Below are 14,632 nucleotides of genomic sequence, written 5' to 3' on the forward strand. Positions count from 1 at the left end.
AGTTCCAGTAGTTAGCTACACCGCTACATGGTAAAACAGTAGTGTGTAGTTCCAGTAGTTAGCTACACCGCTACATGGTAAAACAGTAGTGTGTAGTTCCAGTAGTTAGCTACACCGCTACATGGTAAAACAGTAGTGTGTTGTTTCAGTAGTTAGCTACATGGTAAAACATTAGTGTGTTGTTTCAGTAGTTAGCTACATGGTAAAACATTAGTGTGTAGTTCCAGTAATTAGCACACTGATACATGGTAAAACAGTAATTAACTACTGAAAACACTACCTAGATTGAAAGTAGTTCAGCTACCACCAAGCTATTGCAAAATGTAGTTAAATGACTAGCTGAACAACATGTAGTTCACTACTCTCCGACACTGTCGATTTGTAACACAGGAGCAAAATGTCAGGTCATGTGGTTTCCGATTGATTAGTCACACATTATTCATCAGTCTAAAGATCAAACAGCATATTTCAGGGACATATTATTTCCATTTGATAATGTTTTGACATTTGATGTCGTGAAATGAAAGGCCTCTTAGTAATCAATTTTTCAAACAACTGAATAATGGTCACACTGTTTCCCTAATATGAGAGCTTTTATAGCCACTACTAATTCTGTATATCCTGTTTTTATAGACACTACTAATTCTGTATATCCTGCTCTTATAGACACTACTAATTCTGTATATCCTGCTTTTATAGACACTACTAATTCTGTATATCCTGCTTTTATAGACACTACTAATTCTGTATATCCTGCTTTTATAGACACTAATAATTCTGTATATCCTGCTTTTTATAGACACTACTAATTCTGTATATCCTGCTTTTATAGACACTACTAATTCTGTATATCCTACTTTTAATAGACACTACTAATTCTGTATATCCTGCTTTTATAGACACTACTAATTCTGTATATCCTGCTTTTATAGACACTACTAATTCTGTATATCCTGTTTTTATAGACTACTAATTCTGTATATCCTGCTTTTTATAGACACTACTAATTCTGTATATCCTGCTTTTCTAGATGATTCTAATTCTGTATATCCTGCTTTTATAGACACTACTAATTCTGTATATCCTGCTTTTATAGACACTACTAATTCTGTATATCCTGTTTTTATAGACACTACTAATTCTGTATATCCTGTTTTTATAGACACTACTAATTCTGTATATCCTGTTTTTATAGACACTACTAATTCTGTATATCCTGTTTTTATAGACACTACTAATTCTGTATATCCTGCTTTTATAGACACTACTAATTCTGTATATCCTGTTTTTATAGACACTACTAATTCTGTATATCCTGCTTTTATAGACACTACTAATTCTGTATATCCTGCTTTTATAGACACTACTAATTCTGTATATCCTGTTTTTATAGACACTACTAATTCTGTATATCCTGCTTTTATAGACACTACTAATTCTGTATATCCTGCTTTTATAGACACTACTAATTCTGTATATCCTGTTTTTATAGACACTAATAATTCTGTATATCCTGTTTTTATAGACACTACTAATTCTGTATATCCTGCTTTTTATAGACACTACTAATTCTGTATATCCTGCTTTTCTAGTGATGAGGCACCAGGCTAAATGAGGTATTCTGTAGCATGGGGGAAGAGGAAGTAGCCCGAGCGCCAGTCTGTTTGTGCCATCATGCCAACTCCTTGTCAGTCATTGTCATATTTGTCTTGACAGTGACAACAATGGTGTTGTCATAAAGGCACAAACAGATCTGGGACGAGGCTGTGGTGGAAGCTCTCTGAACAATAATGAGATTCCCCTTCTCCTTTAGTGTTCTACACTGTGTGGTACAATCCAATAACAATCCAATGTGACTCCGCCTCTCCCTTAGTGTTCTACACTGTGCGGTACTATCCAATAACAATCCAATGTGACTCCGCCTCTCCCTTAGTGTTCTACACTGTGTGGTACAATCCAATAACAGTCCAATGAGATTCCCCTTCTCCCTTAGTGTTCTACACTGTGTGGTACAATCCAATAACAGTCCAATGTGACTCCGCCTCTCCCACCCACATGAACAAGACAAGACATAGTGACACGGTGAAGGGTAAGAGACAGGGAGGTGGACACAGACAAACACTGTGGAGAGAGACAGAGAGACAGAGATACATGGAGACAGAGATACAGAGAGACAGGGAGGTGGACACAGGCAAACACTGTGGAGAGAGACAGAGAGACAGAGACAGGGAGGTGGACACAGGCAAACACTGTGGAGAGAGACAGAGAGACAGAGATACATGGAGACAGAGATACAGAGAGACAGGGAGGTGGACACAGGCAAACACTGTGGAGAGAGACAGAGAGACAGAGATACATGGAGACAGAGATACAGAGAGACAGGGAGGTGGACACAGGCAAACACTGTGGAGAGAGACAGAGAGACAGAGATACATGGAGACAGGGAGGTGGACACATTCAAACACTGTGGAGAGAGACAGAGAGACAGAGATACATGGAGACAGAGATACAGAGAGACAGGGAGGTGGACACAGGCAAACACTGTGGAGAGAGACAGAGAGACAGAGAGACAGAGAGACAGAGAGACAGAGACAGAGACAGAGACAGAGACAGAGACAGAGAGACAGAGAGACAGAGAGACAGAGAGACAGAGAGACAGACACAGTGATGTGGACAAACACTGTGGAGAGAGACACAGAGACAGAGAGACATGGAGACAGAGAGACAGAGAGACAGAGAGACAGAGAGACAGTCACAGTGATGTGGACAAACACTGGAGAGAGACAGAGAGACAGAGATACAGAGAGACAGAGAGACAGAGAGACAGAGAGACAGACACAGTGATGTGGACAAACACTGTGGAGAGAGACAGAGAGACAGAGAGACAGACACAGTGATGTGGACAAACACTGTGGAGAGAGACAGAGAGACAGAGAGACAGACACAGTGATGTGGACGAACACTGTGGAGAGAGACAGAGAGACAGAGATACAGAGAGACAGACACAGTGATGTGGACGGATACTGTGGAGAGAGACAGAGAGACAGACAGAGTGATGTGGACAAACACTGTGGAGAGAGACAGAGAGACAGAGAGACAGACAGAGTGATGTATACAAACACTGTGGAGAGAGACAGAGAGACAGAGAGACATAGAGACAGACACAGTGATGTGTACAAACACTGTGGAGAGAGACAGAGAGACAGAGAGACAGACATACAGAGAGACAGACACAGTGATGTGGACAAACACTGTGGAGAGAGACACAGAGACAGAGAGACAGACACAGTGATGTGGACAAACACTGGAGAGAGACAGAGAGACAGAGAGACAGAGAGACAGAGAGACATAGAGACAGTCACAGTGATGAGGTCACTCTCTCTTCCTCTCTCTCCTCTCCTTTGATTCAGTCTGTTTACTCTGACCTACTGACCACTGGGTTTGGACCAGAACAGATTGAGGAAATGAAGGTGGAGAGTAGAGAAAAGATAGAAAGCTAGAGATCGATGAGGGAGATAAGAATCTGGAATGAAAAACCGTGAAGGGCTTTTGTCTCTCTGTCCTAAGCCAGAAATTGACTTACACAACACATTCAATAGAGGCCTTGAAACAGACTGGCCAGACACAATCACAGAGAGCCTGTAATCAACGTGTTCCAATGACCCCGCCTCCTCTTTCCCCATAGAGCTCAATGTTCTAACTGAGCTTCAAGGCCTGTCTGATCAGCCAGTTTGCCTGTCTCCTCTTTCCCCATAGAGCTCAATGTTCTAACTGAGCTTCAAGGCCTGTCTGATCAGCCAGTTTGTCCGTCTCCTCTTTCCCCATAGAGCTCGATGTTCTAACTGAGCTTCAAGGCCTGTCTGATCAGCCAGTTTGTCTGTCTCCTTGTGTTAATGCAGTTTGTGTGGCAGGGGTTAAGGATGTGTAATGAAACTGCGTGGGATAGAGTTCCCCTCACTGTCCTCGCAGCTTTGGGTCTGGTAAGGGAGAACCAAGGTCAGTTAATTACCTTAGCTTCACCCTTATACTTGATGAGTAAAGAGACATCTACCCTACACCCATGTAGTTTCAGACAGTATAGAGAGACATCTACCCTACACCCATGTAGTTTCAGACAGTATAGAGACATCTACCCTACGGTGGAGGGACGGTGAGTCAGGTGAGACGCAGCTCCCTCCCTCCCCTCAGACTCTCCATCAGTCCAGTAAAAAAAAAATAACAATAATTATGCCCACTCAACTGTGCCTCACAAGTAATACAACAAATGATATATTACCAGTGGGAACATATACCTACATTTAAACATGTATTTAATTTAAAAATGGCCTGAGAAGAACAACATCGGCAGGGCAATTGAAGCGTAGCCAATGTGCAGTGATAATGTATTGGGCCTGTAGCTTCCTGCACAAACCTCATCGCTACAGAACTGGTTTTAATTGGTTCGTGTTGCATCGGCTTCCGTTCTTTAAGTCGCGTTTAAAAACACATCGGAGCGGCAGATCTTAGCTCGCATCTCGACTCAGGAAGTGAACTTGATCTTTACAAGCATTTCACTACACCAGCAATAACATCTACTGAATACTGAATACGTGTATGTGACCAATAACATCTGTTAAATATGTGACCAATAACATCTGCTAAATATGTGACCAATAACATCTACTGAATATGTGACCAATAACATCTACTGAATATGTGACCAATAACATCTGCTAAATATGTGACCAATAACATCTACTGAATATGTGACCAATAACATCTACTGAATATGTGTATGTGACCAATAACATCTACTGAATATGTGACCAATAACATCTACTGAATATGTGACCAATAACATCTACTGAATATGTGTATGTGACCAATAACATCTACTGAATATGTGACCAATAACATCTACTGAATATGTGTATGTGACCAATAACATCTACTGAATATGTGACCAATAACATCTACTGAATATGTGACCAATAACATCTACTGAATATGTGTATGTGACCAATAACATCTACTGAATATGTGTATGTGACCAATAACATCTACTGAATATGTGTATGTGACCAATAACATCTACTGAATATGTGACCAATAACATCTACTGAATATGTGACCAATAACATCTACTGAATATGTGACCAATAACATCTACTGAATGTGTGTATGTGACCAATAACATCTACTGAATATGTGTATGTGACCAATAACATCTACTGAATATGTGACCAATAACATCTACTGAATATGTGTATGTGACCAATAACATCTACTGAATATGTGACCAATAACATCTACTGAATATGTGACCAATAACATCTACTGAATATGTGACCAATAACATCTACTGAATATGTGTATGTGACCAATAACATCTACTGAATATGTGTATGTGACCAATAACATCTACTGAATATGTGACCAATAACATCTACTGAATATGTGTATGTGACCAATAACATCTACTGAATATGTGACCAATAACATCTACTGAATATGTGACCAATAACATCTACTGAATATGTGACCAATAACATCTACTGAATATGTGTATGTGACCAATAACATCTACTGAATATGTGTATGTGACCAATAACATCTACTGAATATGTGACCAATAACATCTACTGAATATGTGACCAATAACATCTACTGAATATGTGACCAATAACATCTACTGAATATGTGTATGTGACCAATAACATCTACTGAATATGTGCATGTGACCAATAACATCTACTGAATATGTGACCAATAACATCTACTGAATATGTGTATGTGACCAATAACATCTACTGAATATGTGACCAATAACATCTACTGAATATGTGACCAATAACATCTACTGAATATGTGACCAATAACATCTACTGAATATGTGTATGTGACCAATAACATCTACTGAATATGTGACCAATAACATCTACTGAATATGTGTATGTGACCAATAACATCTACTGAATATGTGACCAATAACATCTACTGAATATGTGACCAATAACATCTACTGAATATGTGCATGTGACCAATAACATCTACTGAATATGTGACCAATAACATCTACTGAATATGTGCATGTGACCAATAAAACGTGATTTGACCCGGAAAAGGTTGGCGACCCCTGCTATAGAGAGACATATAGATAGACCTCTAGTCCCATGATGCTCCAGTGGCTAGTTTTTCCCTCTGCTTGTCCTAACGCAGTATGTGGAGCAGGGTTCTGATGAGCTACAACCTAAGGTCAGTCAATCACCTCAGCTTCACCTCCGTAGCTTCAGCCCAGACTTTTAGACGATGCCGAGGGACGTTGATCGTGATCACTGCCTCACAGAAACACCCGCAGACATGGGAATCTGGTTCCCACACGTAGTAGTGCACATTACAACACGGAATAATACACGCTGCTAATGCTCTGTTTCCCTCCGTACACACTACAGTTACAGGGACCAGGGGCGTGTCCAGGGGCGTGTCCAGGGGCGTGTCCAGGGGCATGTCACTGACACAACAAACAAGATAAATATAGATAAATGAAAAGCTGGTTGTCTCTAGTAAGTAACTCCTCGAACACACACAGACAGACAGACAGACAGACAGCCGCACGCACGCACACACACACACACACACACACACACACACACACACACAGACAGACACAAACAGCAATCTATCAGTGCCTGTAAGGCCTTCTACTGGGATGTCCTGAGACAATCACCTTATTTTCCAATCTGTGTGCACTGCAGTAGCAACAGAGCATCCATCATTTTACATCACAGATGAAGGGTGCTTGTCTAACGACTACCTTGTGTATATATATTTATCTATCACACATGCATTTGTTATTCGTATTTAAATGTCATCTTTCTCTCAGCAGAGATTCGACAGAATAGAACCCTCCTTGAATGAGAAGAAGAGTGATGTCAGACCGAATTCTCTGTGATGTAATGACAGCAGCTCTAGTGTGATGTCAGACAGAATTATATTTGATGTATTGACAGCAGCTCTAGTGTGATGTCAGACAGAATTATCTCTGATGTATTGACAGCAGCTCTAGTGTGATGTCAGACAGAATTATCTCTGATGTATTGACAGCAGCTCTAGTGTGATGTCAGACAGAATTATCTGATGTAATGACAGCAGCTCTAGTGTGATGTCAGACAGAATTATCTCTGATGTAATGACAGCAGCTCTAGTGTGATGTCAGACAGAATTATCTCTGATGTATTGACAGCAGCTCTAGTGTGATGTCAGACAGAATTATCTCTGATGTAATGACAGCAGCTCTAGTGTGATGTCAGACAGAATTATCTCTGATGTAATGACAGCAGCTCTAGTGTGATGTCAGACAGAATTATCTCTGATGTATTGACAGCAGCTCTAGTGTGATGTCAGACAGAATTATCTCTGATGTAATGACAGCAGCTCTAGTGTGATGTCAGACAGAATTATCTCTGATGTAATGACAGCAGCTCTAGTGTGATGTCAGACAGAATTATCTCTGATGTAATCAATCAATCAATCAATCAAATTTATTTTATATAGCCCTTCGTACATCAGCTGATATCTCAAAGTGCTGTACAGAAACCCAGCCTAAAACCCCAAACAGCAAGCAATGCAGGTGAAGAAGCACGGTGGCTAGGAAAAACTCCCTAGAAAGGCCAAAACCTAGGAAGAAACCTAGAGAGGAACCAGGCTATGTGGGGTGGCCAGTCCTCTTCTGGCTGTACCAGGTAGAGATTATAAACCTAGAGAGGAACCAGGCTATGTGGGGTGGCCAGTCCTCTTCTGGCTGTGCCAGGTGGAGATTATAACAAAACATGGTCAAGATGTTCAAATGTTCATAAATGACCAGCATGGTCGAATAATATTAAGGCAGAACAGTTGAAACTGGAGCAGCAGCACAGCCAGGTGGACTGGGGACAGCAAGGAGTCATCATGTCAGGTATTCCTGGGGCATGGTCCTAGGGCTCAGGTCCTCCGAGAGAGAGAAAGAAAGAGAGAATTAGAGAGAGCATATGTGGGATGGCCAGTCCTCTTCTGGCTGTGCCGGGTGGAGATTATAACAGAACATGGCCAAGATGTTCAAATGTAATGACAGCAGCTCTAGTGTGATGTCAGACAGAATTATCTTTGATGTATTGACAGCAGCTCTAGTGTGATGTCAGACAGAATTCTCTGTGATGTAATGACAGCAGCTCTAGTGTGATGTCAGACAGAATTATATCTGATGTAATGACAGCAGCTCTAGTGTGATGTCAGACAGAATTCTCTGTGATGTAATGACAGCAGCTCTAGTGTGATGTCAGACAGAATTATCTCTGATGTATTGACAGCAGCTCTAGTGTGATGTCAGACATAATTATCTCTGATGTATTGACAGCAGCTCTAGTGTGATGTCAGACAGAATTATCTCTGATGTATTGACAGCAGCTCTAGTGTGATGTCAGACAGAATTATCTGTGATGTAATGACAGCAGCTCTAGTGTGATGTCAGACAGAATTATCTCTGATGTATTGACAGCAGCTCTAGTGTGATGTCAGACAGAATTATCTCTGATGTATTGACAGCAGCTCTAGTGTGATGTCAGACAGAATTATCTCTGATGTAATGACAGCAGCTCTAGTGTGATGTCAGACAGAATTATCTCTGATGTATTGACAGCAGCTCTAGTGTGATGTCAGACAGAATTATCTCTGATGTAATGACAGCAGCTCTAGTGTGATGTCAGACAGAATTCTATTTTGTATCGCTACACATGGGATGTTGTGTGACTATTTGTGCTGTACACTTTGCCTTGTTGGCTGGAGGAGGTTTCTGACGAAGCTGCGTCCGTCTGTGTGTCTGTCCTCCCTTGATCCTCTTTTCAATCTAAATACAGCTGTTTGTGACAGCTTGTTGCCGTGCTGTTTTTAATTATTTTTACTATTTCCCCTTGGTTAAAATAAAGAAGACAAGAATTGAAAGAAAACACATTCCGTTTTATAGCCTTTAGTCCCTATATTTCAATGCTAGAAAACTGCTATTCTCTCCAAGAAAAGAGCTGTTTCATGCTGAGGTAAATAACCCCTAACACCCTGGGGCTGTATGTGTCTCTGCTTTATCCTGATTTCATTAGAAAAACAGACACACAAAATAAACCTTGTAGTCTAGTTACAGGTGACAGACCGTTAGAGGGTTCGCTACCCCGTGTCTCACAAATGGGAAAACGACTTCGTACTTTATTCTCATTATACCTTCATCTCTTTCATTACCTCAGAAAACACTTGGCTCATTATGCAATGTGCTAATTATGAAGAGATGTGGAAACAATATTTACTGAAGACACGTGACCAAGGGCTGTGAAAAGATGCAATTATTTCTGATTGTTTCTCTATTATCCATGATCTATTGCTCACCTGTTGCTCTGTCCTCCTGGGGTCAGTACAGTAATTCACCTGTGCCTCTGTCCTCCTGGGGTCAGTATAGTAATTCACCTGTTCCTCTGTCCTCCTGGGGTCAGTACAGTAATTCACCTGTTCCTCTGTCCTCCTGGGGTCAGTACAGTAATTCACCTGTTGCTCTGTCCTCCGGGGGTCAGTGCTCTGTCCTCCGGGGGTCAGTACAGTAATTCACCTGTTGCTCTGTCCTCTTGGGGGTCAGTACAGTAATTCACCTGTTGCTCTGTCCTCTTGGGGGGGTGGGGGGGGGCAGTACAGTAATTCACCTGTTCCTCTGTCCTCCAGGGGGGGGTTCAGTACAGTAATTCACCTGTTCCTCTGTCCTCCAGGGAGGGGGGGGGGCAGTACAGTAAATCACCTGTTCCTCTGTCCTCCTGGGGTCAGTACAGTAAATCACCTGTTCCTCTGTCCTCCATGGGTCAGTACAGTAAATCACCTGTTCCTCTGTCCTCCTGGGGTCAGTACAGTAAATCACCTGTTCCACTGTCCTCCTGGGGGTCAGTACAGTAAATCACCTGTTCCTCTGTCCTCCTGGGGTCGGTACAGTAAATCACCTGTTCCTCTGTCCTCCTGGGGTCAGTACAGTAAATCACCTGTTCCTCTGTCCTCCTGGGGTCAGTACAGTAAATCACCTGTTCCTCTGTCCTCCGGGGGTCGGTACAGTAAATCACCTGTTCCTCTGTCCTCCGGGGGTCAGTACAGTAAATCACCTGTTCCTCTGTCCTCCTGGGGTCAGTACAGTAAATCACATGTTCCTCTGTCCTCCGGGGGTCAGTACAGTAAATCACCTGTTCCTCTGTCCTCCTGGGGTCAGTACAGTAAATCACATGTTCCTCTGTCCTCCGGGGGGGGGGGGGGGGGTCAGTACAGTAAATCACCTGTTCCTCTGTCCTCCTGGGGCCAGTACAGTAATTCACCTGTTCCTCTGTCCTCCTGGGGTCGGTACAGTAAATCACCTGTTCCTCTGTCCTCCTGGATCAGTACAGTAAATCACCTGTTCCTCTGTCCTCCTGGGGTCAGTACAGTAAATCACCTGTTCCTCTGTCCTCCTGGGGTCAGTACAGTAAATCACCTGTTCCTCTGTCCTCCGGGGGTCAGTACAGTAAATCACCTGTTCCTCTGTCCTCCGGGGGGTCAGTACAGTAAATCACACGTTCCTCTGTCCTCCAGGGGTCAGTACAGTAAATCACCTGTTCCTCTGTCCTCCTGTGGCCAGTACAGTAATTCACCTGTTCCTCTGTCCTCCTGGGGTCGGTACAGTAAATCACCTGTTCCTCTGTCCTCCTGGGTCAGTACAGTAAATCACCTGTTCCTCTGTCCTCCTGGGGTCGGTACAGTAAATCACCTGTTCCTCTGTCCTCCTGGGGTCGGTACAGTAATTCACCTGTTCCTCTGTCCTCCTGGGGTCAGTACAGTAAATCACCTGTTCCTCTGTCCTCCTGGGGTCAGTACAGTAAATCACCTGTTCCTCTGTCCTCCTGGGGTCAGTACAGTAAATCACCTGTTCCTCTGTCCTCCGGGGGTCAGTACAGTAAATCACCTGTTCCTCTGTCCTCCGGGGGGTCAGTACAGTAAATCACACGTTCCTCTGTCCTCCAGGGGGGGGGGGGGGGGGGTCAGTACAGTAAATCACCTGTTCCTCTGTCCTCCTCGGGTCAGTACAGTAAATCACCTGTTCCTCTGTCCTCCGGGGGTCAGTACAGTAAATCACCTGTTCCTCTGTCCTCCTGGGGCCAGTACAGTAATTCACCTGTTCCTCTGTCCTCCTGGGGTCGGTACAGTAAATCACCTGTTCCTCTGTCCTCCTGGGTCAGTACAGTAACTCACCTGTTCCTCTGTCCTCCTGGGGTCAGTACAGTAAATCACCTGTTCCTCTGTCCTCCTAGGGTCGGTACAGTAATTCACCTGTTCCTCTGTCCTCCGGGGGTCAGTACAGTAAATCACATGTTCCTCTGTCCTCCTGGGGCCAGTACAGTAAATCACCTGTTCCTCTGTCCTCCTGGGGTCAGTACAGTAAATCACCTGTTTCTCTGTCCTCCTGGGGTCAGTACAATAAATCACCTGTTCCTCTGTCCTCCAGGGGGGGGGGGGTCAGTACAGTAAATCACCTGTTCCTCTGTCCTCCTGGGGTCAGTACAGTAAATCACCTGTTCCTCTGTCCTCCTGGGGGTCAGTACAGTAATTCACCTGTTCCTCTGTCCTCCGGGGGTCAGTACAGTAAATCACCTGTTCCTCTGTCCTCCTGGGTCCAGTGCAGTAAATCATTTCTCCTCCTAAAACACAATCCCCCTTTTCCACTTCCTCCCTCTCTCTCCGAATCCAGTGTCACTCTGCTTTCTGCATCGCTCACTTTTCAATCATCACCACATCAGAATCATTTGTGGCTAAAGTAGTGCACTAGAATGAGTCTGAAGTGGCTAAATTAGTGCACTAGGCTGAGTCTGAAGTGGCTAAAATAGTGCACTAGGCTGAGTCTGAAGTGGCTAAATTAGTGCACTAGGCTGAGTCTGAAGTGGCTAAATTAGTGCACTAGGCTGAGTCTGAAGTACCTAAAGTAGTGCACTATGCTGAGTCTGAAGTACCTAAAGTAGTTCACTAGGCTGAGTCTGAAGTACCTAAAGTAGTGCACTAGGCTGAGTCTGAAGTAGCTAAAGTAGTGCACTATGCTGAGTCTGAAGTACCTAAAGTAGTGCACTAGGCTGAGTCTGAAGTACCTAAAGTAGTGCACTAGGCTGAGTCTGAAGTACCTAAAGTAGTGCACTAGGCTGAGTCTGAAGTAGCTAAAGTAGTGCACTATGCTGAGTCTGAAGTACCTAAAGTAGTGCACTATGCTGAGTCTGAAGTACCTAAAGTAGTGCACTAGGCTGAGTCTGAAGTATCTAAAGTAGTTCACTATGCAGAGTCTGAAGTAGCTAAATTAGTGCACTAGGCTGAGTCTGAAGTGACTGAAGTAGTGCACTAGGCTGAGTCTGAAGTGACTGAAGTAGTGCACTAGGCTGAGTCTGAAGTGACTGAAGTAGTGCATTAGGCTGAGTCTGAAGTGACTGAAGTAGTGCACTAGGCTGAGTCTGAAGTAGCTAAAGTAGTGCACTAGGCTGAGTCTGAAGTGACTGAAGTAGCGCACTAGGCCTAGTCTGAAGTGACTGAAGTAGTGCACTAGGCTGAGTCTGAAGTAGCTAAAGTAGTGCACTAGGCTGAGTCTGAAGTGACTGAAGTAGCGCACTAGGCCTAGTCTGAAGTGACTGAAGTAGCGCACTAGGCCTAGTCTGAAGTGACTGAAGTAGTGCACTAGGCTGAGTCTGAAGTGGCTACAGTAGTGCACTAGGTTGAGTCTGAAGTGACTGAAGTAGTGCACTAGGCTGATTCTGAAGTGGCTACAGTAGTGCACTAGATAGAGAATAGGGTACCATTTCAGACACAGCCACAGTATATCATGGCCCGTGGTGGGAAGGAAGGAAACCTAACTATCGCTCTGACTTCTGACCTTTGACCTTGGAGAGATTGAGGACAAGGAATTGGAACTGTAGGATACCGTGTCCACAGGAAGATAAGCAGGTCTATTTCCTCCCAGCGACGTATGGAAACAGAGACTGCTAGTGTCCCAAATGACACCACAGCCAGAAGAGGACTGGCACCCCTCAGAGCCTGGTTCCTCTCTAGGTTTCTAATCTCTACCTGGTACAGCCAGAAGAGGACTGGCCACCCCTCAGAGCCTGGTTCCTCTCTAGGTTTCTAATCTCTACCTGGTACAGCCAGAAGAAGACTGGCCACCCCTCAGAGCCTGGTTCCTCTCTAGGTTTCTAATCTCTACCTGGTACAGCCAGAAGAAGACTGGCCACCCCTCAGAGCCTGGTTCCTCTCTAGGTTTCTAATCTCTACCTGGTACAGCCAGAAGAGGACTTGCCACCCCTCAAAGCCTTGTTCCTCTCTAGGTTTCTAATCTCTACCTGGTACAGCCAGAATAAGACTGGCCACCCCTCAGAGCCTGGTTCCTCTCTAGGTTTATAATCTCTACCTGGTACAGCCAGAAGAGGACTGGCCACCCCTCAGAGATTGGTTCCTTTCTAGGTTTCTAATCTCTACCTGGTACAGCCAGAAGAGGACTGGCCACCCCTCAGAGCCTGGTTCCTCTCTAGGTTTCTAATCTCTACCTGGTACAGCCAGAAGAGGACTGGCCACCCCTCAGAGCCTGGTTCCTCTCTAGGTTTCTAATCTCTACCTGGTACAGCCTTGTTCCTCTCTAGGTTTCTTCCTAGGTTCTGTCCTTTCTAGGGAGTTTTTCATAGCCACCGTGCTTCTACACCTGCATTGCTTGCTGTTTGGGGTTTTTAGGCTGGGGGTTTCTGTACAGCACTTTGAGATATCAGCTGATGTACGAAGGGCTATATAAATACATTTGGTTGATTGAGTTCCCTCTATAGTGCACTAGTTTGGACAACGGGCCTTGGTGTTGCTTAGACATACAGATACATCAATGACAACTGAGAAATGGATTGAGACTTTATTATAAACCAACCTCGCCGTTGACTTGGTTAAAAAGGAGACAAAAATAAAATAAATGGTCCAAATCTTCCGTTTATAGAAGTGTGTTTTAGAGAACATTGAGCCCGTGTCCAATATCTCCAGAACTAATACTGAAGTGGAACACATTGAGCCACAGACTATAAATGGAAAGGGTTCTTCTGGTCACACCTTTTTATCTGCTTAGGGTCCCACATGGCACCCTATTCCCTACGTAGTGCACTACTTTTGACCAGAGCCCTATATAGGGAATAGGGTGTCATTTGAGACGGAGGCATTGCTCTTAAAAAGCGTCCCTACTGAACTCACGACGACCTGCAGTGTGGTTGGGATTTTTCAGCCCACACAGAAACACTATAAGAGGCAGAAATTGTTAAAAAAATAAAAAAAGAGAGAGTGTACGATAATGTTTACAACACTATGCCATTTCTCTCCTTTGTCAGCTATATAATCCTACCCAGTTTACAACGTCTTGTAAAACTACCTTTCTAAAGTTCCACTCTCCTCTCCTTCCTCGCTATCGACGGCTTAGAAAACGCTGCGATTTAGACACACTTTTCACAAACACAATTTGTGTTCCTGCCGAGCGACACGCGGACACTCTCTTCTTGTTTTGTTTTGAAGTTTCAAAGCCAAAAGAACATAATTATTCTCTTTAAAAAGTCTGTCTGGACAAACAGAC

The sequence above is a fragment of the Oncorhynchus mykiss genome, chromosome 15 (genome assembly GCF_013265735.2).
Source record: "Oncorhynchus mykiss isolate Arlee chromosome 15, USDA_OmykA_1.1, whole genome shotgun sequence".
Classification (NCBI taxonomy): domain Eukaryota; kingdom Metazoa; phylum Chordata; class Actinopteri; order Salmoniformes; family Salmonidae; genus Oncorhynchus; species Oncorhynchus mykiss.